We start from the raw sequence: 26405 nt of genomic DNA on the forward strand, positions 1-26405 counted from the left end.
AGGTCAGAAGTCTGAAATCAAGGCGTTGGCCAGGCCACATCTCCTACAGAGCTAGGGATGATTCCATTTCTTGTCGATTCCCCCTTCTGTTGGTTGAGGCATTGGTTGGCTTGAGGCCCTATCAGCCCAATCTCTTCCCCTGCCTTTATATCACCTCCTCTTGGTGGGGGAGTGGAGGGGTTGTCACTTGCAAACTCTGCCTTTCTCTTATAAAGAAAGATTCAGAGCCCACCTTGATAAAAAATCCAGGATAAACACTTCCTCATAAAACCTTTAATTTAATCATACATTTTGCATTTTGCTACATATGGTAACATTCACAGGTTTCGGGGATCTAACATAGACTTCTAGGGTCATTTTTTGTCTAAACACAAGGCTCTTTGTCATGTGATTCAGTGGCTCTTCCCATCAAGAGGTGGAGTCAGTTGCTTCATCCCTAAATCTGAAATGACCTCAGGACTTGCTCTGGCCAATAGAACACAGCAGAAATGATCTTGTGCCAATTCCTAACCTAGATTTCAAGATACCTTACCACTTCCAGTCTCTCTGCCAATAACAAGGAAATGTTTAGCTAGACTTAATTTGCATTATGTATTAGTATGCAAAAAACTTGCCTCACCATGTGAACAGACCTAGATGATGAAAAGCATGTGGCCTAGCCAGCACATCCTCAGCCTACAGCTGGCAAACTCCCAGAGGTCTGAGGCAGGCCATCCCTGACCAGACAGCTACCCGATAACAAACAAAGCAGCCGATGCAGACACATGAGCAAGCCCAGCGGAGATCAATCAAACCACATCCACTTAGTCAGAGCTGCCTGGTGCACCACGACTCAGGAATAATACATGCTTAATGTTTTAATCTACTGACATGGACACCGTAATATATTTTCTTTATTGAAAAAAAAAATGTCCACCACCACATACTATCAGAATTTGAGTCCTGGAAAACTATATGTTATCTGGTAAATTCAAAAGGGAACTTCAGTTAAAGAACAGTTTAAATTTTTCAACAAAATAACAACATGGGAGTATACCTAAACACTCCTTTTACTGACTGACTAAATACAGTTAAGTCCTAAACAGACTGACAAAACCATTTTTCTAACAAGGCCATGAGAGGATTCAGTCACGTATAGATTTAAATCACATCAGGTATGTGGCCATTATTACAAATTTTTTTTTTCTCTTTAGGAGTTCAGAAAGAAAATCAGCTGCTTTTTAGGGCACCTGGGTGGCTCAGTCGGTTAAGTGTCTGCCTTGGGTTCAGGTCATGATCCCAGGGCCCTGGGATCCAGCCCCACATCAGGCTCCCTGCTCAGTGGGGAGTCTGCTTCTCCTTCTCCCTCTCTCTCTGCCCCTTACCCTGCTTGTGTGTGTTCTCTCTCTCCCCCAAATATTTTTTTTAAAAAGGAAAATCAGCTGCTTTTCATATTCAAAATTAAGTTGCCAAACATAACTAATCTGAATTGGATCCATAATTCTGATAAAAACTAGTCGTCAGATTAAAATTTTTCCATGACTAAATCTTCGTCCTCACTAGCAGAACTGAACTGATTTAGAGTTCAAGTTTCTCAAAAATATTTTGGAAATGTCATTATGTTCTCTGTGACATTATATGGCATTCTTTTACAGCTTTTTAATTGAATTCAATTTGTAATGGGAAATGAAACCTAACTCTCTTGAGGAGTTTCTGAAAGATGTGGGAAAGGAGGAGAAATGATTCAGGACTTACATGCAGCACTGTTGCGGAACACTATCCCTGAGATTTGAAGCCGACATTTCAATATTTGTGGTCACAGAGAGGGGAAAAACATCACTGCTCACAAGGGAAATGCCTTTCTTACAACAATGAATTGACCCTTCAATGCCAGCATTTGGTTAAAATAACCTCTGAATATCCAGCATAGGGACATTCAAGTCCTTAATAATGTAAAGTAACATTTAATGAGGGCTCACTATGTTCCAAACACAGCTCTTACGTTTTACATAAACAAGCTCAACTAAGCTTCACAACAACCCACGAGACATTAACTAATAGTTCCCATTTTACAGATGAGAAAGCTGAGGTATTAAGTAACTACCATAAATTCACATAGCTGAGAAGTGGCAGAGCTGGGATTTGAACCCACACAATCCAGTTCTAAAGAATCCTCTTAACAGCTGTCTTACTACCTTTCCTTCACGTCCATGTTCTGAAAAAAACAAACTTCCAGATAAATTCTAAGAGTTTTAAAAACCAAAACAGTGAAAACACTACAATTTTTTTAAAGGATGCAAAATTGCAAATTCAAATAATCTTAAGAGAAGTCACAAAGGACGTGGAGAAGTAATCTGCTCCAGTTCCCTGTTGGCAAATGCTTCTCTAAACCTCTCCTTCACAAACACAGGCCAGAGAAAAGGCTGTACTACAATTGCATGAAATTTCCAAATGCATTTGACTACCACCAAGAATCACAAAATCACTCAAGAACCCCAAATGAAGTCATTCATTGACAAGATGTCTTGCCTCTTCCTAGAAATTTCTTCTGGGTTACTTTGAGCATCCATAAAGAACAACTCAGCAGCATTCCCTTTAAATAAAATCCTCCTAATTCATAATCCCACCAGTGTCCTGCTCTCTGGGTTCACTGAGACCTTTTCTTTCACCTTTCTTTCTAAAATTTCTATCCTAATTATCTTGACTGTTCTTCTTTGAACCTCCTACATTTTTTCTAGGCTTCTTTTAAGGGCTGCCAGAGAAAATAGATGACAGGTAAAACACCGGATGCTGCTAGTCTAAGGACCACACTTGGAGAACCAGTACTCTTAATTCCCTAAAATATGGGGAAGGAGCACCCCCTCAAGTCTACAATAGCTCTGGCTAAACTACACAAGCCGAGAGAACATGTGAGTCTCATCTCTGCACTGTGAGCATTCAAGTCCTCTGCCTCAACGTTTCTAGGAAACCAGAAAATGCCTGACTGAAGAAAACCCAGCCACTACTCACTTTGGATTAGATTCCCCGAGATGGAAAGAACCTCTTTAAGGCTCAAATGATTTATTGTCCCGAGGCAAGCTTGTGAAGGAACACAGGGAGCTATCCCTTTGTTTTCATCTGCCCCTACGAGAACCTGTCCCGAGCCCCCAACGAGGAGCCTGGAGAGGGCTCTATCCTAATTTCCTTCCTTAAAAGCAGATCTCTTCATAGTGACTATTTGTTTTATTCTCTGACCTTTCTCCAACCTATGAGCCCTGGTGAATCTCCCAGACCTAGGAACCTGACCAAGTAACTGTCTGGTCCCCCAGGCCCAATATTTGGTCCAAGAGCTTGAGGCAGATTGCTTTGATGCCTGAAATTAACAGTCTGTATCCTTTTCCATTTTCCTGTAGCTCCGAAGTCTCTGAAATCTGACTTGGGATTTGTTTTGGCCAACAGAATGAACCAGGAATGACACATACCAATTCTGAGTCTAGCCCTTCAAGGGGCCGTGCATGCTTCTGCTCCTTCCCCTCAACCTGGCTCAGCCACAATGAAGAAAGCCAGGCTAACCAGACCGAGCATGAGAGGCTATACTGAACAAAGTGAAGGCGTCCCAACTGAAGTCATAGAAGATTCGCCAGCCCAGAACTGACCCATTAGCTAATCTCAAATACAAAAGAAAGCCCAAATGAGCTGAGGCCAAACTAGCTAAAATGCCCAGCTGGCCCATAAATTTGTGACCAAAAATAATTTATTGTTATTAATAACAAGTTAGTAAATTTGTTATTGTTATAAACCAAGCTTTTAGGGTGATGATTATGCAGCATTATTGTGGCCAGAGGTAATTGGTAAATAGTCTGATAATCTGGTCATGCTTCACCTCAGATCTGATTCTCAAGATTCTTCCCTGCCTGGCTCCTACTAAGACTTGCTCTCTAGGGAAGGAGCTATCCTCATTTTGGTCTCTTTAGGTTATGCCCTAAGCTTAATGCCTTTCATTTCCATTGGTACCCTGGGCATATAGTCCTTGAATGTATCTGCTGATTCACCACACAACTATCCTGAACTGGACAATCCTAATTAGGGCTGGTCAATACTAATTACAGTTCTCTTATTTCCATTTCTTTTATGCTTGACCAACTTTGCTTCCCATTCTGCTTTTGGCTTACTGGTTTCTCTTATGGAGTTTTGAGGATATGTGTGCATGTGTACGCTCTTGCATGCTGTCAGTGTTTTACCATCAAAGAAATAAGAGAATAAGTGATAGGCTTATTCACCAACCCCTGCTTTTCCGAACCAACAAATACAAAGAAGATGTACAAATGGGCAAGAGAAAAGGGGAAGGAGGGTAGAGGGAACAGTATTTATCCCACTCATAAATTTGTTACTCATATCAAAGAAATCAGAAAAGCCTTCCCCATTCAAGTGAGTAGTTCTTTTGTAGTCAAACAATAAAACTAATTCCACCAGAAATTTTTCCTTTTTCACTTACTTTTTTACCCTTATTTCAAAGAAAACAAATACCTAAATATTTCTTCCACTATCTTTCATAGTATAATCTTAAGAAAAACAAGCATATGGAGGAAGGAATGTAACTGATTCAATGGGCTAAGATTCAAATAAGATTTCTGCAACTCAAATAATTCAATTTTTTGCTACCCTGGGGAACAGGGCAACAAAGTTTTGCTTCAGGCCACAGGCCACCAGAGCAGACAACAGAAGTATAATGCAAATGGCTATGATTGTTGGACTGAACTCATGTGCTTATCTCCCCTCCTTCCCTCTCTCTCTCCCCCAGAGATTCTCCCGAGTTACCACCCACCCCCGCAGTGAAAGCAAAGGAATAAAGATGACTGACTGATAGCCAAAGAGGAGAGAGTCCAGAGTAAACAGAATTAGAAGACAGAGACAAAAAAGGAGGCAAAATTGTGCTGAGATCAGAGTAGGCAAAGTTGTAGCCTAGAATATGGCAGGTGGGGATCTCAATAGGCATGGCTTGGGGTTGGCTAGAGCAGAGGCCAAGAGCAAGAATTGAGCTTAGTTGTAGCACAAAAGACTTAAACATGGTTGCCTAAAAGACAAATGCTAAAGGCTGAGGGTACAAAGTCATTTACAACAAACTGGTATTACAGAGAGAAAGGAAGACAAAACTGGCAGAAGGTGAACAGAGGGAAACAACATGGTTAAGGAAATGAGGAGACATACTTAACACTCCGTACCATGCCTCCATTAAAATCAAGTTTGTAATGAATATATAATGACATGAGAATGACATATAGATCATGATCTAAGGTGTGAAAAAAGAACAAAGGAAATGCTCTGATATTTGAAAAGCAGGAGGACTATTCAGACAAATCGAAACCACAGAACGTTCCAGGAAAGGACAGTGGATCAAACACCACTACCCTATGTGGTGGGCAAGTCAAGAGACTTTCAAATGTTGGAGGAAACAGAAACAGAGGTTCAAGAATGCTAAATAAACTAACACAGGCCACTAACAGAAGGAGGGTATACAGCCATGTAATTCTCAAAAAGGAAGAAAGAAAAGAATCAAAGTGGTCATTTATAGGAGTTAAATCCTTATTTTTTTATGATTTTATTTATTTATTCATGAGAGACAGAGGGAGGGAGGGAGGGAGAGAGAAGCAAAGGGAGAAGCAGGCTCCATGAAGGGAGCCTGATGTGGGACTCAATCCTGGGACTCCAGGATCACAGTGTGTGCTGAAGGCAGGCAGTAAACCGCTGAGCCACCCAGGGATCCCTAAATCCTTATTTATTAAATCAACAGCTAATGTTCAAAATGGACTAAATGCTGAAGGATGAGGTATATTTCAGGTTATAGCTATAACCAACATAAGATTTAAATCTAGAGATGGTTACAGTGATTGCTTGCAAAGCACTGGAGGGTTGTGGTGTAGGAAGTGATCCATTTTGTCTTTTTTGCTATATTGTTTTTTTTTTTTTTTTACATATGGATATATTACTCTTATGCAAAATGAAATTTAAATGTTACACTCTCCCTACTGAATTATTCAACACATATGACCCAGTTGTGAATTCAGACGCACAAGGAGGGCATTTTTGAGATAAGTCAGAAAGTCCCTCAAAAATGACCTTTGTTTGAGCAACATGGTTATAGCAAGGAAAAGTTCTCTAAGAGCCCCAGTTGCAAGGAACTGCTGACAGTTGCATTTTCTTTTTATGCCCTGGAAAATCACAGAGACAGGTATTATGGTATCATAATCAGTTGGGGCGGCAGACGCCAATAATGTGGTGTTGCCTGGAGACGGCGTCATAATAGAAAGGGCCTCGGGGGTAAGATCCGATTTGGAAATGAAAGGCTGGGCTGCTTCCCAGTGCTCTCCTGCTCTGGGCTGAAGGATAACTATGCCTAACATAAGGACGACCTCCTGGGGTGTCCAGACCATCTCCTCCTCCACAGCGCCTGCACAGCACTCTGTATTCATCAACCAGGCAATTCCTTGGGCTGTCAAGACAGAACTACATTGATTTTCAGAAACCACCTTTGTGGGCCATGAGGGGTTTTGCTTGTGGTGAAGTGACAGCAAAACACCTTCACAGTTGAATATAAAAATAATATACGTTGATGCTGTATCCACAGACTCTTAGTCCATCCTGCAATATCCTGACCCCACCCCACCCTGCCTAACGCCTCAGCACCATGGATTCCAATGCAGCTGCCACCTGGACCACTCCAGGAGCCTCCACATGGCAGGGCAAGATCATCATTTCCTTATTCCCAAACCCCCAGACCCTGCTTCCAGACCCTCAACCAATCCAAATGTCTGAACCCACAATGGACTTCTACATGATTATTCACAGTTTTGCTCCCTTTAGGCTGTTCCATTGCTTTCCTGATAAACTTTGTTTCATCACTGCACACTGTAGTGTGTCCCTAAGAGTGCAGGGAGCAATACTAATGCCTCTATTTGTTCTTATGAAAAATGCTAAGAGAAGAAAAGGATCCCACGGAAAAACAATTTGCAAAACACAATATACCATAACTCCCTTTGGGAGAGTCACAATTTACATTAGAATACGGTGGGTTCTGGGAATACCGTGGTAAAGAAAAGCATCTAAGTTTGTTTAATTCAGCATGTCACCTCTGCACAAAACAATTATTAACACCACTCAGAATTCCTCTTTTGTTGAGCACACTTTGGCAACATGGGTTTGTGATCTCAGGAGCGGTGGTGTAATGTGGTGCTTCTCAAACCTGAGTGTGCATAAGGAACACCTGGAAGGCTTATGGAAAAACCCAGAGTGTTGAGGCTTATCCCAAAGATTCTGAGGCCCATACCCCAGTATTCAGCATGATGGAGGCCCCAGATTCAGCATGATGCCCCTGGCCTCTTTAACAATACCACGACTGACATATTTCTCCAGGAAAAAATCCAAACTCCTTAGCACAATATTCAAGTTCCTTCTTATTGTAATCAGACACTCTTCACCTTCCTTTTCTCCTGTTACTTCCCTTTGTTTATCATATGCTGGAGCCACAAGAACTACCTTCTTCATCCTATATCCTAATTGTCCTTTCCTGCCTCCTTTACCTGCCTCTGCTCAAACGCTTCGATCTTCAAAAGTCCAGAACAAACTGATGTCTGGTGGGCTTGGCATGACCTTCTTTATATAGTTTAGAATGTCCTATCCTGATTTGCTATTGCTTATTTGCATTGCTTAACTTCTATTGTAGTCAAGAAGCTGTAGGAAGGCATATTCTGTCTGACTTATGTTTGTTTATAGATAAAATCTGGCAGACTGCTTTGTAGCCCGTAAGGGCTCAGAAAGCACTTGATAAGGAAATAAATACATGGCTAGCAAAAGCAGCTGATCTAAATAAATCCTTATTAACCCCAAATTTGCAAGATGGGTGTGTAAATCTGCTCTGGTTAAATGAACTCTGTTAAATTCAGTGAAAATCCACTAAGTACATCTTAGAAATTAGGCCACCTCAAACGGTTTTGTAGATTGTTTACTGCACAACATGAGCAGCTGCACCTGGTGACCCAGGTTAGAAATCCGAGAAAATGACCCCCAAACACATAGAGGTAATAAAGGCTATGAAGAGAGAGAGAGAGAGAGAGAGAGAGAGAGAGACTGTGTGTGTGTGTGTGTGTGTGTGTGCGCGTGCGCACACGGGTCACTCAAATATACACACATATCTTGATCTGTGAAGCAGTAATATACACATATAAAGTCATGAACTAAGACATACATCTCCCAGTACATAAACTATACTCCGATAAATAAAACACAGTGAAGAAAAGTGAGAAAAAATAAAGCATATAGTAGAGAAAAGACTGTGTTTAAAAGTTCTTATTTTGTCTTTTTTCATCCGTTCTCTCAAGACCTGGGAGAGAGTTACCCCATTCCACAATCTGAATATTTGTGACACAGTAATAATATCAGCAAGGGATTATTTAGGGAAGTAACTAGAAGCAAAACTATCACATAGGCATCACGATGGCATATGTGGGGTAATATATAACAAGAGCAATCTGTACACTGGTGGGTAAATAAAAGTATTTCAGTTGTCCTCTCTCATGAAAGAACTTCTTGTTTCTTCCGGGCCAAGTTTTATCCAAAGTCTTATCACCTAAGCCACCTTTGGAGGAAAGTGCATTCAGTAGTTGATCTCATCAGACTTGCTGGTTTCCATAGAAACTCCTGGAGAACACTCCTGCTTGTCTGGACTAAGTGCCTCTCCCATCAATTCCAAATGAGTCCAGGAAAGCCCTGTCTTGGCGCCTGCCATCTCTCAGCCCTGCTCTGTTGCAGAAGAACAGAAGAGCACTTAAGTCCGCATCTGCTAGCCTTATCAGAAGAGCTGTCTCCATTACGGACACACAAAATGAAAGATTAAACACTGCCTTGTCCAATTAGCCTTGGTCTAAATAGGTTGTTCCCTGTAGGAGTCTTGTAAAAAATGTTCCTGGGGTTCATATTTGAAAAAAAAATAAACAAAAAGCAAAACCAAAAGGAAAATGCCTGGATACTACAAAAGGAACCCTGTGTCCTATCAATTTATATCATTATATAATTACCAAAAGACTTTGAGGGTAATGTCTTTATGCTGGAAGGTTATTCTTTTCTTGCTGTGGAAAGAGGAAGGGAGGAGCAGCAAGAATTTTAGGCCTTGGAAGGAAGGTCATTTAAATATTCTTAGTTTTATCTACAGCACCTGCTCAGATAACCAGGTTCTCCTGTGCAAACATTAAGATATCAAGAGACAAAATTAATCTGCCATATAAGAAGTCAGGAAAGCTGTTACTCTTAGAGAAGGGACAATGACTGGAAGAGGTGATGAAGGGGAGCTCCTGGAACAGTGGAATATCTTACTTCTGTTATCAGGTTACCTGGGTGCATTCACTTCATTCAAATCCAATGGGTTGGGGCACCTGGGTGGCACAGTTGGTTAAGTGTTCCCCTCTTGGTGTCAGCTTGGGTCCTGATCTTGGGGTCATGAGATCCAATCGAGCTCCACAGTCAGTGCAGTCTGCTCGAGATTCTCCCTCTCCCTCTGTCCTCCTGTTCCTGCTTGCTTTCTCTCTCTCTAAAACAAATAATCCTTAAAAAAAATCTAATGAGTTGTACACTTAGATTTGTGCAGTTTTCTACTTGCATGTTAGTTACACTTCAATAAAGAGATTTTATAACTAAAAAAGGAACAGACAAAGCAAGACATCTAGGCAATGGATAGATCTGGCCTGGAATAGATAAAGGCAATCAGAGCCTGCTACGTTTCCTGCTGAACTAAACCGGAAAGGTAAGTTAATAACATGATCCAGACTACCCCTGAAAGATGTCAAAAACAGTGACTGTGGAGTCCAAATTATATTCCTTCTTCAATAAGTGTGTCCATGAAGTGTGTCTAGCCCGAGCCTTTCTTACCCACTGAATGATGTAAAACAACTGGTGTTTGTAGGAGGCATTTACGGGATTATCTGCCCAACAACCCACCTCTACAGCTGGGAATTTGGCCAGCCGTGGACGGCTGGTTCTGCAAAAGCCTCAGGATCAGGGTTAGTCCATTTATCATCTTCATAGGGATTTTGAAAACAGGATAGGAAAAGAGGTTCATCCTTCTGGATGCCTGAGGCTATAATATGTCTAGTTTGTTGCCTGTCAGAAGTCATGTTTTCCACCAAACGGAGAAGTCTGGTCTATATAAATAGAGTACATTTATATCATTTTCAGCCAAGAAGGTCTTAGATCTATTATATTTTTTTCTACAAAATTGGAATCACAATACATTTTAACACTTCTGGCCTAACAGAAGTAAAGATGCCTGATTTGCTCACCGCCAGTGATATCTTCATCCACCCAACAACTTCAGTCATGCATGCTCATGGGGCATTTGCTTGACCCTGAAATTATGCCTTTAAAAACCTCATGCCAGCATCCCTTCCCTGCCCAATCACTGGTTATCTTCTCTACCATTATAACTCCCAAGCCCAACAATGCCCAATCTCACTGAGACCCGTGACTCATATACTGTATCACTCTTTTACTACCCATCACAGTCATCAGACCTCTCTGCCCTCATTACCACCCCAAACGCACTGACCATCATGCTTTACAGCCATTCTCCCTCTTCCCCCACCTCCAGCCTCTCCCTCCTTCATACTTCCCTTGGCCAATTCCCCAATGTGGCAACAGCTAATTCTCTGTCTACTAAGCAACTGTGGTCATATAGCTAAACTAAGCTGGAGAAAAAAATCCACAGCCCAACTGACCAATCTTCACTTTAAACTGAAGCCTGTGACTCTCAAATGAACACTCCAAGACTAACTAATAGTCCCTTCTTTAGTATGTTTACTCTTATATTCTTTCAAAATATGCTCTCTTCAAAACCTCCAGTCTCCCTTTCCTGTGCCCCTTCTCAGTAACACTGACCCAAACCCGACCTAAGTGTGCCAACATAAACAGACTTCTCCAAAGAGAATTCTCCCCTCCTGTCAACATCCTCAGTGACCTCTCCATTGTGAAATTCAATAGTCATCTTTCTTTTCCCATCAACCATCTCAACAGCTTTGACACCATTAAAAATGTTCTCTTCTCCTGGTGACAGCAATTCCATACTCTCCTAGTTATTCTTGCTCTCACCAGCCACTTGTTCTCAATAATGACCTCTTTTGCTCTGTTTATTAACCTTCACACATGTTGGTGACCCAGGGCTCTTCTCTCTATATGCTCTCTTCCTAGGTTATATCTCATATGGTCCAATGCTCTAAATACCATTGCTCACCTTTCCATCTCCAGCTCTCATATATTCAACTGGTCCAGACTCCTATATCGAATGGCTTGACATTCCCACTCAAATACTAAGCATCTTAAAGTCTAAAGTAGAACACTTGATTTTTCTTTTTTCTTTCTTTTTTTTTTTTTTTAGAACACTTGATTTTTCAAAATAAAATCTATATTTTTTTTCCTCTGGTCTTTTCTGTATCAGTAAATTTCCTATCATAAACCCAAATGATTCCTCATCTATAAATCCAACTGAATCATCTACCCCACCCTAATCAGCCTCTGTCAACTGATCTCATTTTATTTTCTTAATGCTTATCACTATATGAAATTGTCTTGTCCTTCTATTTGTTTACCTCCTTATTATCTACTTCCCTCTCCTAGAAAACCACCCTCTATAAGATTGGGGGGGGGGGGGGACAAGTCTCACTGCTCTCTTCCAAGTGCTTAGTGATGGTACACTGCAGGCACCAGATAAATATTTGCTGAATGAATAAGTCAGACACAAAATACAAAAAATATAATAATAATAAATGACCATTTGGAAAACACTAATGAAGAAGGAACTATAAAGTTTTTCTGAGTCAGCATCATTATCCTTTAATAGTAAAACATTAAAAAGATGAAATCTGAAACTCATTTCTAAATTACCCAAACAAAACTAAAATGAGATACATTTTAGTCACTCCAAGCAGACTGTAATTTGGCTAAGAAGCAAAACAAAATCTGTTTTCATTTTAGCATCACCAGCGTTTGACAACATAAATCACTGTCTCTAGCACTCTGGGGCATGAATGACATCTGCGAATTAATAAACCCTTTGATGCTAAAAGAAAACAAGTTGCTCTAAGTTACATCCAAGTATTGAATCTAAATAAACATATGACAAACATTTTTCTCACAGTTTTATCTTTTAAACAATCAGAGAGCAAACAGACCAAAACAGGTTCTGCATGACTAGATTGGACACTTCCAAATAATTTTAAGGGACTGTTTTTGTCCTGTTCTTATTTACTTCCTCCAGAACTTGTGTACTACATGTGGAACACTTACCCATTTTTAAAATACTCTGGTTTTCAAAGAATAGGATTTGATTGATGTGAATGCATTATCTATGAACCGTTAACTTGATCTTTACTCTCCTTTGCACCACATCAAAAATTGAAAATGATCTGTTAACTTTACCCAGCTGTCACTCCCATACTTCCACTATGTAAGTGACGTGTCCCCAATTCCAGTTAAAGAATTTTCCAAACTTGATTTTAATGAAAAAGATGTTGGCTTAGTCACTTGAGCCAGGTCAACAATATGACAATATGATGAGATTCTAAACATTTACTTGCTTGTTCTTGCCCACTGTTTCCAACAATGGACAATTTAGAGACAGATATGTGTGACAAACAAACTTCATCTAATTGTAGCTTCTAGAAAGTGTTTAGACACCTTTAATCTTTCCAAATCTATGTCCCCTCTTGATGATCCTAAAACTCTTACATTGCCCTGATAAATATATTTTATGAGCAATTTGTCCAAAAGAGCTAAATTTATTAAGGTATATGTTATACAAAATAAAATGAACCCTTGTAACTAGTACCACAAACAAGATACTGGAAGCTTTTCCATCAATTCATAAGTTCCTTTGGGCCCCCCCTGCTAACCCCACCCCATCCCCACACTCTACCCTAGACACACACCAGCCACAAGCAAACGCCGATCTGCATTCTGTCATTACAGATTAGATTTTCTTGTTCTAGAACATCCTATAAATAACACTGCATGTACCCTTTTTATGTATCATTTACTTTCACTCAACAGAGTGTTTTTGAGGTTCATCTCAGTTGTTGTTTGTACCAATAATTTGTTCCTTTTCATTGCTAAGCAGTTTTCCATTGCAGGCACATGTCAATTTGTTTATCCATCACCTGTTGGTGGATATTTGGTTATTCCCAATCCTTGCCATTATGACTAAAGCTGCTATGAACATTCATTTACCAGTCTTTCTAAGGACGTAAGTTTTCATTCTCTCAGGAAGAAAACTTAGGAGTGAAATTGCTAAAGTCACACTCTAAGTGTATGTATAACTTTCAAGGAATCTGCCAAATAATTCTATGGAAATTCACTAAATATAGGTTTACTTTTGCTTTCCAGATATATAACTTTAATATTGGAATTTTCACTCTACATACCAATTTCCTTTCTCTGCCCCAAAAGATGCTCCCATGTTTTTCTTAATCTCTATGGAAATTCAGTGTACTGAAGTCATCCCACAGGAGGTTAAGAAGCTACTGCTGTACATAGAGTTGTTTTGTTTTAAATAGGAGATACTAAACTAATTAAAGGAAAGAGTCCCTTAATGGACCCCCATGTGGTATGACTAGTAGATCTGGTGAGAAGGAGGTAACTCTATTCTAAGAGTGTTTCTATGAAGCATATTCTCCCATATAAGATGTCAGAATAGAATCTGCTCAATCCTCCCTATAGAAGACCTCAGGGATCCTGTTTCTCCTGCTACAGCTTCATGGGGCCGATCTCTATAAGAGCTGAAGGTTTCCACTAGACTATTTTATTTCCAGAGTATTTAGTATTCTAAGTACCATAAGGGAAGAAAACTGAGCTCTCCTTCAGCATTCTTCCAACTAGAATCTGTCTCAGTGATTTGTCTAGACCAGGCCATGCAGGAATGACAGATACCCATGGCTGACATAAATGTTCTGATTAAATTATTCGCCCCAATTTGGGAATAAAGAACCACCACTCACTCATAAATAAATGCACCTGCAACTCCTTTCCAGATTCTTATTTTCTAATTCATGAGCATATGCCAAGTCGATTATGAATATAAAATAAAATGGACCACACAACTTTTAGAGACAGATAATCCTGTCTCAATGCCATTCACCTGAAAGGGTCTACACTTTCCCTCCTCTTGAATCTGGGCTGGCCTGTGACTTGCCTTGGTGAACACAATGTGGCAGAAATGATGGGTGTGCTTTTGCACACACTCACTCTCTCCCCCTTGCTCTCTCGTACCAGGTGACAAGCCCATGCCAGCCTGCTTAGAAGGCAAGAGACAAGAGGAGGAGAAATAAGCAATTGGCTAGGACCATCCTAGACCAGCCAGTCCTCAATATACTGAGCAGCTCGTCACAGATACTTAAGTGAGCCCAACAAAGATCAGTAGAACTTTCCAGCCAAGGCCAGTCCACATTGCCAACCCATGGAATTGTGAGCTAAATAAATGGCCACAGGTTTAAGCCATTACATTTGGGGGCAGGGGACGTAAAACAGCATAAGCTAAGTGACACACTGATCACTAGGGAGATAGCTTCTTTCCCATTAACAATGCATAGATTCCCCTCCCACAACTTTTTCTGTTCCTCGTGGCCTTGACCTTTTATCTACTTTCCTGGTTCTAATGTCTTACTTACTATCTATGCCTTCCTCTACACACCTATGCTAGTTGTCATGGGCTGAACTGTGTCTCCTCAAAATTCTTATGTTGAAGCTTTAACTCCCAGTTACTTAAGAATATGATTGGATTTGGAGACAAGGCCTTTAAAGAAGTGATTAAATTAGAATGAGGTCATTAGGGTAAGCACTAATCCAATCTGGCTGGTGCCCTTATAAAGAAGAGGAAATTTAGACACACAGACATCAGGGCTGTGCATGCACAGAGAAAAGTCTATGTGAAGAGATAGCAAGACAGTGGCCAACTGCAAGCCAAAGACAAAAGGCCGCATGAGAAACCACACCTGATGACACTTTCTAGCCTCCAGAACTGTAAGAAAATAAATTTCTGTTATTTAAGCCACCGAGTTGGTGACATTTTGCTATAGCCACGCTAGACAACTAATATACTGCTTGCAAGGAGGAAAATATGAAGTTTTCCAGTTTTTCCCCCTTATAATTACTCTGATAATTCCTTTCCTAAGCTTCAAAAACAGTTTTAAATACAAAGAATCCGTATTTGTTGTTTAAAAAAAAAAAAAAAAGATTTTTAATGTATATTAAAGCTACCAAATAAAGTACAAAAAATAAGCTCACTTTTTGGGAAAAGGAAGTTATCTCCTACACTCTCATGGTAGGCCCTGCATCCTTCACCTGAAATCCATGTCTTGCTGTCTTGTCTCATTTGTCTAATACTTGTTCCTGCATAGTTAACTTGGGTTTTTCACTCAGTGCTCTAAATCACAGTTCATTAATACATATACATGTATACACATAAGCACACATGTAGCTGCTACTAACTCTTACTCTAATGAGGGGCAAGCAGAAAAACACATGCCTGTATCTCTTACCTTCCCATTGTGAAGTGTCTAGGGGTTAAAGCAGCTTTCCCCGCCCTCCAGGAGCAATCTCTCAGCTTCTATTAGATGAGGACTTTAAGGGCCATCTGGAAATGCTTAAAAAGCAGTGGCTGAGGATTCACAGATAAAGAGTTATTTCCAAAAGGAAAATCCCATATATTCTCAAAGGAATGGACCAGAGGTCAAACATGCTAGAAACAAATGTGAATCATCCCAGCAACCGATCCCCGAGCTGTCTTTCCACCTTCTAACTTCTTCCTGATTGTGATGCCTGTGTCAGAGCTTCCCTCTATAGGCGAGGTTTTTTTTTTATTTGTTTACATAATTAAAGATCATGACGAATACAATTAAACATATGCACAAACCAGAAAACAATCTCTAGTTATCACAGCAAATAGGAGATTGTACATTTTCTTTTTTTCCCTAAAGGCTAACTTGGAATTCTAAAGAGCAGCTTTAACCCAACAGCCTGTGTACTGGGTTTGCTCTGAATACCACCAATGCAGTTCTTGTCATTAGGGAGTGACTGTAAGCCAGGAAACCCTTATGGATTATATACCACTTCTGTAATAAACCCCCATGCAACTACATGACTATTCACTGGGTCACTGCTTTGTCCGGAGGTACAATATTCCAATTCAAGAATCACTGCAGGATGAAACAATAATAAAAGAGGAGGAGCCCCAAATAGACAAAACAATACTGGCGAACAAAAAACAAGGTTGAAAGACTCCTATTTTGTGAATTCCAAACGTACTACAAAGATACAGAAATCCAAACAAGGTGGCACTGGCATAAGGACAGGCATATAGAACAACAGAATAGAATGGAGATTCAAAGAAATAAACTCCCACATCATGGCCAACAGACCATCAGGAATGCCATTTGATTTCACCCACATGGAATTTGAGAAACAAAAAACAAACGAACAAAGGGGGGAAAAGAGAGACAAACCAAAAAAACAGACACTTAACTGTAGGGAACAAACTGATGGATACCAGAGGGGATGGGTAGGGAGATGGAAGAAATAATTGACAGGGATTAAGAGGACACTTATCGTGAGGAGCACTGAGTGATGTAGAGAATTGATGAATCACTATCTTGTATGCCTGCAACTACTCTAACAGTGGATACTTGAAGAAGTAGAAATACTGTAAAACATGAAAAGAAAATAGTCAATCTAGACATGGTCTTCCTAACTGAAGAGCAGCATCTGTACACAGTCTGGAATCCACAGGAACATTACTTTACAGAGCCCCAGAGGGCAGAGCACCCCTAGGAAGCAGAAGAGAGGACAACATGGTACCTGCAGCTCCTCAAGGCTGGTCTTTTACAGACTGCTTATTTCTTTACTTTTTTTATGGACGAAAGAGCACAGGGCTGCAGAAGGGTAGAAAGAAGCCAGCCAGTTAAACTAGCAATTAGTTTGGAGCCTCAGCAACATCCATGGGAAAGGAAAACGTGAAGGAAAACACTGAGTATAATAAGAAGTCCCATATATGCACCATCGCGTTCTCAGCAGCAGCTTATAGGAACATCTCCTGCATTCTCCAGATGGGAAAACAAGACTTCAGGCTTCAGAGCTACCATTCTTACTCCCACACTGTAAGGCATCCAGCCAGGTGAGAAATTAGGAAAGTCACCAGGAGCATCATCTGGTTTTAAAGTAAACTGATCATTGCTTAGGGGTATGGGTTTGACTTCTATTTTCCTATGAATTCCACAGAGACTCTCTGACATATGTCCAATGAGAAACTGTACTGCACCTACCCAAATTTAATTATTCAAGGAATAAAAACAAAAAACAAACAAACAAAAGCCAAAAACAACCATGACTGTCACATGAGCTTCTTGCTGCTTATTTTTTTCTGAGTATGGCCTTCTCTGGGCTACCTGAACGCTCACTGTGAAACCACACATCCTCTGGTAAAACAGGAAGGGTCAGGAGATCCTGTCAGCGTTTCTCACCAACAAAGCCACTGAGTCCTCTTCAAACTGTTCTCCTCCTGCTTTTGTGACACCGATTCCCCACCAAGGGCCACAAAATACGGCAAGAAATGAAGCATCTGATCTGTGAGGAGGTTATGGCCCAAGGTCACAGGCTGGTTCCTCTCCTGGTGGGGGGGGGGGGGGGGGGGGCGGTGGTTAGTTTAGCCCTCAGGCTTCAGTAGGTTGCCCTTTCCCACCTGAGCACAGCAGACAAGATGCCTGCTCCTCTTTTATTTCAGAAAAGCAGGTAAGGACTTTCCAAACGTAACCATTTCCACTGGGCTTTTGCCATGGTGCGGTTATATCACAAAAAATTACAAAGACCAGAGAGCTAGAATTTATTTTTCCTCCCTTTTCCAGAAACAGAACAAAGCAACTATTTCCATTCAGCAGTGGGGGGGTGTCCATATTTCAGGCCTGGAAAACACCCTAGATGCCCAACTCAAAATGGGTGTCTGCAACACTGAGGGGGGAGTTCTCAGTGTCTCCACCACACATGGGCCCTGGGGAAATGACACACAGAAGCAAATTTATTATCATAATGACTTCAGTAGCACCATTCACACAAGCTACGTGTGAAAAGCCCAAAGAAACCGAGAAATATAAGGACAATCATTAAAATTTTCTATACAGGACTCTTAGGCATTTTCTAGTAGTTTCTTCCAATCTTTTGGAAAACAAGCCGGAAGAAACAACTTCGCTAACACCATAAACTTTTAGAACCTTGCACTGAAACTTTTTTTTTTGGGGGGGGGGGGAGGTGAAAAACAGGACAAGCCTTAAGCACCTACTAGAGCATAAAACAGACTTTTTTTTTCTTTCAAGTGTATCCCACTACAATTTTATGGTTAATACTTTGCTTCTCTGTTTTTTATTAAAGTATAGTTGACTCTAACATTTTAAAAATTTAAAAAGCTATAAGTTTCTTCTTCTTGGGGTTTTTGTTGGTTCTGTTATGGTTTAATTTTCTTTTTCTTTTTTTTTTTTTTTTACAGTCAACAACTATATTTCTACCACCTAGCTTTTTTGAACAGCTGGCTTTTATCCATCCATCTGTCCATCCATCCATCTATCCATCCATCCACTCCTCTTTTAAAAGTTAAGTCACAGAATTCATTACACTTCATCCCTAAACCATTACACTGCTGGCATTTTAATCTTTTCTAGTTGAAGGCTGTGACTTCACAAGAGGAAGGAGGAAAAGGAAGTCAAAGTCCATTATGCACCCAATTTAAAGTTCCACACTGAGATAAATTTGAGATTCTGGCAAGGGACAGAGATCTTCCTGTGAAACCCAGGAAGAACCACGAAGTACAGAGTGCTGACCTCAGCAACTGTTAAGTAAGTTATCTTACCAAAGTGATGGTGTTGGTCCCACACATATCTTCCCTCTTTCTAACCCTCTTGTGAAAAGCAGCCCCTGTTGGCCACAGAGACCAAGAAATAAGCAACAGACAGCCATCCCAGAAATGGAAAGATGGTGAGAAAAATCCTGTTGTTGGCCAAGGTAGAGAATTCTCTCTTCTGGGGAGGACATCCATGGGTGGTAAGGGTGTGCCCTTTTGGTAAGAAGAGGAAAGGATTAGATAATTCTTCCTTTCCTATGTTTTTGCTCTTCTCTTTCATCTTGCAATTCTCCCATAAATCAGAAAAGAGAGAAAAACATTTGAGGCTGGGGTATGCCCACCACTTGGAATGAACTCTAACAGTCAAGACTAAGTGAAGATAATGAAAATGAAAGACCAGGGCTGGCCACTCACTGCCCACGCAGTAGACTTTAGATTTCTCTTAAGGCAGCCCAGTGCAGCTGACTAGGTAAGGGAAGGTGAGAGAGCCACTGTGCAGAAATGTGCCCAGGAATGAATGGTCTGTTCATGTTAGAGCGTTCCCAGAGCATCCACAGGGACCAAGGTAGGTACAGCAGTGACACAGGAGAGAGTCCCTGGGGCAAAAGTTATTTCCAACATTCTCTTCACACAATGTGATTCTAACAGTCCTTCCACAGAGAGGTGGGCTTTGAAGTCTCTTCCCCTTTAAAATTGGAAAGGTTTAGGGGCACCCGGGTGGCTCAGTCAGTTAAATGTCTGTCTGCAGTTCAGGTCATGATACCAGGGTCCTGGGATCAAGCCCTGAGTCAGGCTCCCTCCTTAGCAGGGAGTCTGCTTCTCCCTCTCCCCCCACCAACCCTCCACACCTCACTGGTGCTCTCCCTCAAATAAATAAAATCTTAAAAGAAAAAACTGGGCAGGTTTACAATTCACCTATAACCAAATAATTTGATGGAAATGATGCAACATGACTTCTATGGTCAAGTCATAAAATAATGCTGCTTCCACTTTGTCAGCTGGATTATCAACCAGAGCCCATGTAAGCAGTCCAGCTGCCCTGAAGCCACCGTGCTGTGAGGAGGCCCATGGTTGCCTAGGAAGAAATACCATCTGGAGAAATCCTGAGTCTATTTTGAAAGAGGGGCAAGTCAACCATGAGCTACTCCAGCCTCTTGTTCTTTCTGATTCAAAGGCCATTAGAATGTAACCACTAGAGTGACCCCAAGCCAGAAGCGCCCAATGGAGCCCTACCAAAACTCCTGACCCACAGAAGAAGTGAGAGGTGAGGAACGCCTGGGTGGCTCAGTGGTTGAACATCTGCCTTCAGCCCAGGGCGTGATCTTGGGGTCCTGGGATTGAGTTCCACATCAGGCTCCCTGCGAGGAGCTTGCTTCTCCTATGCCTCTACCTCTCTCTCTGTCTCTCATGAATAAATAAAATCTTAAAAAAAATAAAAGTGAGGTAAAAAGGTGACCACTGTTGTTTCAAGCCATGGCATTCTGAAGTGATTTCTTTCACAATGATCAGTAACTAAAATAGAAACCCAGAATACAAACTGAATCATGAGGAAACCTTAATTCACTTGGAAAATCCAAGTTTTTGAACCTGGTATCAATATAGCCACTACCTGCCTTTCTTATTGTGTATTTAGTACTCCAGCCTCTTCAGTTTATATGCATGTACCCGAAGTTTTCTAGAACCTTCTCCCTAACACACACACTATATACATATACACACTTTTCCATTACCTAAAAAGCCTTTCCTTTCCTCTTTGAAATCTTCCTATATATTACTCTTCATTCATGATCCACTTTCCTCCAAAAAGTCACCCTAGGATTCTGCACTCTTAAAAGTTATCAGTGACATCTTAGCTGCCAAACTCAATCATTTTATTTATTTTGAGAGAGAGAATGTGTGTGCTCTCAAGAGCATGGAGGAAGGGCAGAGGGAGAGCAAGAGAATCTTAAGCAGGCTCCATGCCCAGCACAGAGCCCAATGTGGGGTGCAATCTCATAACTTGAACCAAAATCAAGAGCTGTACAACTGACTGAGCCACCTAGGCGCCCCCAACCCAATCATTTTAATCAATCTGTGACTACAGAGCATTAGGTTAATCCCTGGATCATCAAAAACAGATCAGCTCACTTTCCTTGGAAAACTATGTCGCCTCATATTTTTAACAAACAGAGTCAGCATTCCTGAATCTCCCAGCTTGGTAACAAAGTCTTATTTCAAAAGAAGTAGGCCTCTTACCAGAGTTTTTCTATAACTTTCTGAAGTTGCACAGCACCACTAGCCAAATGTGGCTTTTGAGGACTTGAAATATGGCTGGTCTGAACTGAGATTTAAGTATAAAACATATACCAGATGAAAGAAATGTAAAATCTCATTAATAATGTTTATATTAATTAAATGTTAAAATAATAATTAGGATGTCCTAGGCTAAATAGATTATTAAAATTAATTTCAACTATAATCTTGGACTTCCCAGCCTCCGCCTCAGGCTGCTATAACAACCAATTCCTTTTTACTTTTTTAATGAGGCTACAAGAAAAATTGGAATTATATATGCTGCTCACATGATATTTCAATTGGATCGCACTTCTGTGCTCTACTAAATTGAAGGCACCCAAGGAAACACCATCTATACTTGCCTAAAAAGTTTGTGACAAAAAAATACTCTTAAAGGCATAGGTGAAATATTAGGTAATACAATTAAAACAGATGGTTAAAAGAATGAAAAATAACAGAATTAGTATGTATGCTTGGAAATACTACTACCAAGAGTAATTGTCAAATCATACAATATCCTTGCCTCCTTTTTCAGGGCACTAAAATATTTATTCAAGATGACATTCATCTAAGGAAGCTTTGAGATTTCAGATTTTATTTAACTTTAATATACATAGAAATTTTACTCACTGAAAATTACCTATGTATCTCTCCATACTGTATTCTCTTTAGGACTTAGATATTGGAAACAGCAGATTATTACCTTCTCTATAGAAGACAGTGCATTTAAAGTGCTTCTGAGGGTGCCTGGGTGGCTCAGTCAGTTAAGTGTTTGCCATCAGCTCAGGTCATGATCCCAAGATCCTGGGATCAAGCCCTGCATCGGACTCCCTGCTCAGCAAGGAGTCTGCTTCTCCCTCCCCCTCTGTTCCTCCCCACTGCTTGTGCTCTTTCTCTCAAATTAATAAATAAGTAATCTTAAAAAAATAAAATAAAGTGCTTTTGAAAGTGCAGAAGACTTGTCCCAGGAAATGGTTGAAAGCCTAAGAGATGAAAAACGAGTCTTTGGGAGTGAGAGAATGATGTGGCATGCTGCTAGGTAGAGCAGATAATCCACTGTCCTGTCTAGATACCACTGGGTCCCTTTTCACTGTCTTGTGCGCCCATCGTTCAGCTTACATGTGCTTTGCTTCTAAGTGATGGCACTTGCAAATTTCTTCAGAGGAACACCCCTTAACTACTGAAGCTGCTTTGCCCAAAGATGCAAAGAACCAAAAAGCTCCCATGTTCACAGCCAATGGTTGATGCTGGGATAGCAAGCCCAAGCTCCTTGGGCTGGGGCAGAAGGAAGAGGTTCTCAGGGGCAATTATGCTCCAGAGCACTCCTCCAAGATCAGGGCTGAGGAAAGGACTTTGCTCGAGTTATCCCCCTCCTTGGTTCTTCCCTCTCCTTGTTTCTCCCGGGAGCACTGCCTTAGTAAGACACTTGTGCAAAAATCCCTCATCTCAAGTTTGCTTCTGGGGAGCTCAGCTCAAGACTCTTGTCATGCATGAATGGGCTCTAAGAAAACATGAAAACAGATTTTTGTTGTACCAGGAATAAGAGCTTCTATGTATAATACTTAAGGGTTGAAAATAACTACACTACCCACAATTTAGTAAGAATCATCTTTGCTCCTAAAGAGGACTGTAGCAATGCTAGAATGCAAGTCTTAGGTCTAAAAAAAGATGCTAACGCTGGCCAATATATATATGGCCAGCATCAGCATATATCTATATGCACATAGATATGTATATGCATATATATGTATACACACACACACACACACACACACACATATATATATATATGGCTGTCACTATGTATCTATACCTACAGCTCTAGGTGTGAGAGAAGTTAGAAGAGCATGTACGTCTCCAAAGTAGAGGTAAAAAGAAAGAGAAGTCAACATTAAAGTTAGTGAGCTTCATATCTGGTGTTGTAAATTCTGTATATAATCAATATTTAATAAAAATGATTAAAAATCATTCAGAAAGCAAGCAGCCCCAAATTAGGTAAATCTTCCAAACTGCAATACTGGAGGAGAGAAGATATCAAAAGGTTGTTTTCTTTCTGTCCATGAAACTTGAAGACCACCTTTGGTTTGACCAGACATAAATTCCTCTTTATCAAGAGTTATCCTGAAGCTAGAAATATAATGGCAAGGATAATTAATCCCAAAATAGTCATTTGGTCTCTATATAAATATTTTCTATTTTAGGAGTTTATGCCTAACACTTATAAAAAGCCAAGTTGAATGCGACATAAGCAAGCAAGAATATATACACCTTGTGCCATTACAGGCATTAAAACATATCCTGAATGCCTACTGTGCATGCAACAGGCCGACAACATTTAGAACCCATGCGCAGTCAAAGATACTCATGATGGGAATCATGGAGAAATAAAGCAGGTGTTCAAGACAAAACCAGAAGAATGCCAGCTCCCAGGGTTAGAGGTTTCCAATTTTAAACATGGGAAGACATTATACAAGACTAAGATTTCAATTCAATGTAAAAAAAAACCCAAAACAAAAAGCCTCAGAGTACAAGATTCCCAACAACTGAATGTTGCAAGAGCTCAACTATTTTTTAATAGAGGATGAAGGGAAATAAGAGAAGAAATTCTCTCTTTGGGAGGAGGGTAAGGCTGAGGTAGGGATGATCAAAACCTGGTGACATGTGGGGCCCTGATTCAATCAGATCCTATGTGAGGTGGAAATGGAAAAAGAGCCCACAGACCACATTAGCGGTCTTAGAACCAGAGTCCATTCAAAGCTTTTATAAAACCAAGTACATGGCATTTATACCACTTCATAGAAACTTCTTCTTGGAACTTAAAATATTTAACAAACAACTTCTAAGCTGTTTTTTTAAACTTTTGAATCAAGTGTTTATTTTCACTAAGCACATAATTCTTCACGTATAATAAGCTGATGAAAATTATTTTTAAGAATAACAACTATTATGCAGAGACAGTGAGCAGTCCAGAAAAATGTAATAAAGGCTAAAAAGCAGATGTCATGTCTACACTGATTTAAAGTCCCTGGAGAATTATTTTGCCACCCCCTACCCCAGCACTGGTTTGCCTGCTAAAACATGGTTTATGAGTCACCCGTGGGAAGCAGTAAAATACAGTGCCCTTGACTAAAAATAGGTAGGGACATTCAATAATAAATCTACTTTCCTGATATTCTTGTGTCACCATGAAATACTGATCACTTAGAGAAGTGTGATTCTTCTCTCCCCACACAGAAAGGCTAGAAGAAAATCAGCCACAGACTCCATTAGAAGCTAACACGGTATGTAACAGGACTTGCAACATGATGGGAAAAAATAACATTGATTTTAAATGCCTAGAGCCTGGAGTTCACCTATCAGGATAAATAGTAAAGTTGGTTATCTTTTTTATAACTATAAAGTGACTTCTCATCTGTTGAAGAAATAATACATAGTCCAAGTGTTTCCCTTATAATGGCAATCAGAAAATAGGAATTTGATTGAGAGGTCAGAAGAGAACACTCTGTCATAGTCACCATGATCCTGGCTCTAGAATAAAGTATTGGCAAGTTATAGTTTATAAATAAAGAATTGGCCATATAAAGATATGACTGGCTCCCGTTTCAGAATATCTTTGAAAATTTGTAAAATGGAACTCTAAAAGGCACTGGGAGAATTTATTTCTGTCATCTCTACAGGTAGTTTCCCACAAAATGGACAGTGGGTTCTAGCTGACAATGAACACAGTTGTGATTTTTTTTCCCCACACCTATGGGAATCTTCTTAAACAATACTTACCTAAGACTGAACACAAGTCATACATTACTCCTCAGAAAGAACTGCAGAAAACTTAAACACTATCTGCTTTGCTCACTAAATGGAGGCAATCCTACCAGACAGCAAGTAGAAAATCTAGTAAAGGGTAAAGTGGAATGAATGAACTAGAACCTGGAAAATACCAGAGGATTAACACTCCACTGCATGAAGGAAAGTATCTATGAATCCGTTTTGAGAGGCACCTCAAATAGGACATCAGTAGAAATCAAGGAGGATTCACTTTACACATGGAAAATTCCAGAACCCCACAATTAGAAACTCTACCACAGTGTGCAGAATACTCACCAGGTAGCTCTGGATGGACTGCGAGTGATGTCCACTTAGTTAAAATCACAGCACCGTCCTGTGAAGCAAGCAGACACAGGCCAGAGAAAAATCAATGTGAAAGACCTTTATGACTCTCATGAAAAAAAAAAAAAAAAAAAAAAAAACAGCTTTTTTGCACATCAAAATAAGAATCCATAACATTTAAGAAAAAACACATCAGAAAGGCACATTACTATTTTAGTAACACTAGTTTCCAAATGAACAAAGGCACAAAGTCATCAAATCAGAAAGATCACTGCTATGCCAGCCTACAGGGCTTATACACCCTTTTTACTAAGCTGCTGATCTACTATCAAGATAATTAAGGAGCAATTGAACAGAGCCATCTAAGACCTTTTAGAATATAATGATCTGTTTCTGACAGACAGTAAAATGTCCTTAGATGCACTGTAATTCTAAGAAAAAAATCTGTTCAACGAAGAGCAGTGCTGAACACTAAAGATTTACAATGGATTTCCATCTATCCACCAAAAAAATGCATGTTTTATTGCATGTTTTTTGTCTTTGTTACTTAATAAGTTATTTATGTAGATTCAGGATTTGACATTGGATTTCTGGTTTGGTGGAAATTTAAATTTTGAGATCTTTCCAAGATGGGGTTGGCAGGGAATGGGGGTGGGGGGAGGGAGTTCCAGGTGGTATCAGGAGAACACAAAAGTTAAGAGGAAGTCCATCTGCATTTGAGAAGAATAGAGGCAGAAAACTTGGCAGTTGAGACACAGGAAAATGAGGTCTGTACAATTTAAACTGGGATACTGTGAACATCATCAATGATGTATAGAGATTTCTACAGTAGGTTCTGAGGTAGGATGGTACATCCACAGTGCAAAACTATGCCATTAAAAGAAGCAAATGAACTTGGATGTATATGGACAGATGTAGAAAAAAAATCAGGTCATAGTATTAATTTTTAAAAACTCTAGTAGAGTAATAAGTGTACTATGACCCCACTGTGTTAAAATAAACCTCACTAGTCTATGTATAAACATTGTTAGACGCAGAGAATATACCTGGAGGTATAACAAACAAGTGTGGCTGCCTCTGGAGAGTTGGTACTGAGGAGAAGTGAAAAAGAAAAAAAGGAGGCATCTGGGTGGCTCAGTTGGCTAAGCCT

General features: G+C 40.2%; 1 protein-coding gene across 11 annotated transcripts in view; it reads right to left on the bottom strand.

Moving 5' to 3' along the window:
• Positions 1–26405, bottom strand: part of PLCB4 (phospholipase C beta 4) — a 418936-nt gene that overhangs the window by 232269 nt on the left and 160262 nt on the right. For all 11 annotated transcript variants that reach the window (XM_077872231.1, XM_077872230.1, XM_077872235.1 and 8 more), the window contains one exon: positions 25250–25307. The gene's annotated coding sequence lies outside the window, so the exon portion shown is untranslated. The remainder of the gene's footprint in view (positions 1–25249; positions 25308–26405) is intronic.

The sequence above is a fragment of the Canis aureus genome, chromosome 26, assembly GCF_053574225.1.
Source record: "Canis aureus isolate CA01 chromosome 26, VMU_Caureus_v.1.0, whole genome shotgun sequence".
In the NCBI taxonomy this organism is placed as follows: domain Eukaryota; kingdom Metazoa; phylum Chordata; class Mammalia; order Carnivora; family Canidae; genus Canis; species Canis aureus.